This window comes from Hyla sarda, chromosome 4 (assembly GCF_029499605.1).
Source record: "Hyla sarda isolate aHylSar1 chromosome 4, aHylSar1.hap1, whole genome shotgun sequence".
NCBI lineage: Eukaryota > Metazoa > Chordata > Amphibia > Anura > Hylidae > Hyla > Hyla sarda.
Window position 1 is genome coordinate 3504773 of NC_079192.1, and position 1829 is coordinate 3506601.

Sequence of the window (1829 nt, forward strand, 5' to 3'; positions counted from 1 at the left end):
ACTTCTTTAGGAGAGGGAGCAGCATAGGACAAAGGCAATGGGAGGACAGGGACTGCTCCCGGGCCATGCCAACTGAGGGTTGTGTCTGAGAAACCCACCGACTGTTGACTGGGGGTGTCAGATGTCACTTGTGATGAAGTGAATGAGTGTGTTAACCAATTGATGATGGCAGATAGGTTGCTGGTCGAGACACGAGCGCTAGCTGATATTGGGAGCTCAGGCCTCTTGCTGCGACTCCTGATGCCACTCGCCCCTAGTCTGCTGCGACCTCTGCCTGATGAATTTAGGCCTTTGCCACTCCTCTGTGCATGTCCTGGCACTTCTCTGCCTGACATATTTAGTGCGTATAAGAGGGGAGTACAATATGCTCCACTATGCTTAAAACAGTGTTTGTCTAGAACAGCAGAAGGTGATTACTTTTGGCTGTCCTTTCACAGTATCTAGGCCCTTAAGACTTTAACAGGAACAAAATCGTACACCACCTACTGTATGTAAGCACAGGTTACACTTAATAGAGGACAATATGCTCCGCTACGCAACCTGTATTAGGCACTATGATTATGGCTTTTAGTGCTCTGCTTACCCTAACTGGCTGGCTACTATTAGCTTTTCAGTGGGTGTACACACCAGTGCTGCAGCACACAGTCGCTGTGTACTACACTCAAAATATAATTTTCTCTCTCACTTCTGGATTTGGGCTTGATGTGAATCGCTAGTGTAGAAATGCTTTTCTGTTCAACACACACTGCTGTCCGTCCCTCTCTCTCTCTCTCTGCAATAAAAGGCTGAAGTGACTGGCCGCAAGATGGCTGCCGATTATATAGGGCTGTGACATCACAGGGGTGGCTTGCTTGCTGATAGGATGCATGCTGTATGTGATTCAGGGTCATCCCGACTATCCATCTTCCCGCCTTTCCAGAGTTCCTTGCCCCATGTCCTCACATGTGGAGCCGCCATCTTAGATGCCCTGGAGCCTGGACCGCACTAAATGGAGTTTAATGAAGTGATTCGTAAGTTGGAATCGCGGCAATATTCTGATTCATTGCAAAGCAAATTTTTCCTAAAATTCGTAACTAATTCAGATTCGGGAGATTCGATTTGCTCATCTCTGCATATAAACATAACAGTGTAAAGTTATAGTTTAACTCATGTTTCAAATAACTTCCCCATGTATGATAACCTATATGAATCGATAAAAACTGTGATATCCAGCGCTGGACTCAGGAAAGATTCTTTATTAAAGGGGTACTATTAAAGGATAAGATGTCTTAGCGTTGGAAATAGCCATAGGAGACATCACAGGAACTCAGACAACGTGACGCGTTTCAACCTCACTGAAAGGCCTTAGTCATACAAAGGTTAAACACACATGGATCTCCTTATATATGGGGGAGAACATGTGGCGCAACCCAAGGAAATCAGCCTGCGTCACCAGGACCATCTGCATACAATCACAAGAGTAACACTAATTAAAAATGCATGTGAGAACAATAAATATATTCAGTACAAATAAAAACAATCACATTAAAAACAATGCATAAATCTTGCTCCTGCCAATGTTCAGTTGTGCCCAAAAGATATAAATAAATCAAATTGCATATTAAATAAATGAGAACAATAAGAAACATATAGCAGGATAACCAGGAGGTAGTTATTAGGTGCGACAAAATATGTACATGAGTAAGGACATACAATACCAAAAAATTGTATATGTAATGGAGGGATGCCAAATAATGTAAGATTGTGTCTTTGCCTTCTATTCAGACCACACGGGAATCTTGTATTGAGTCTCAGTATCCAATACACCTCACAATCATAAATCTTTTGTT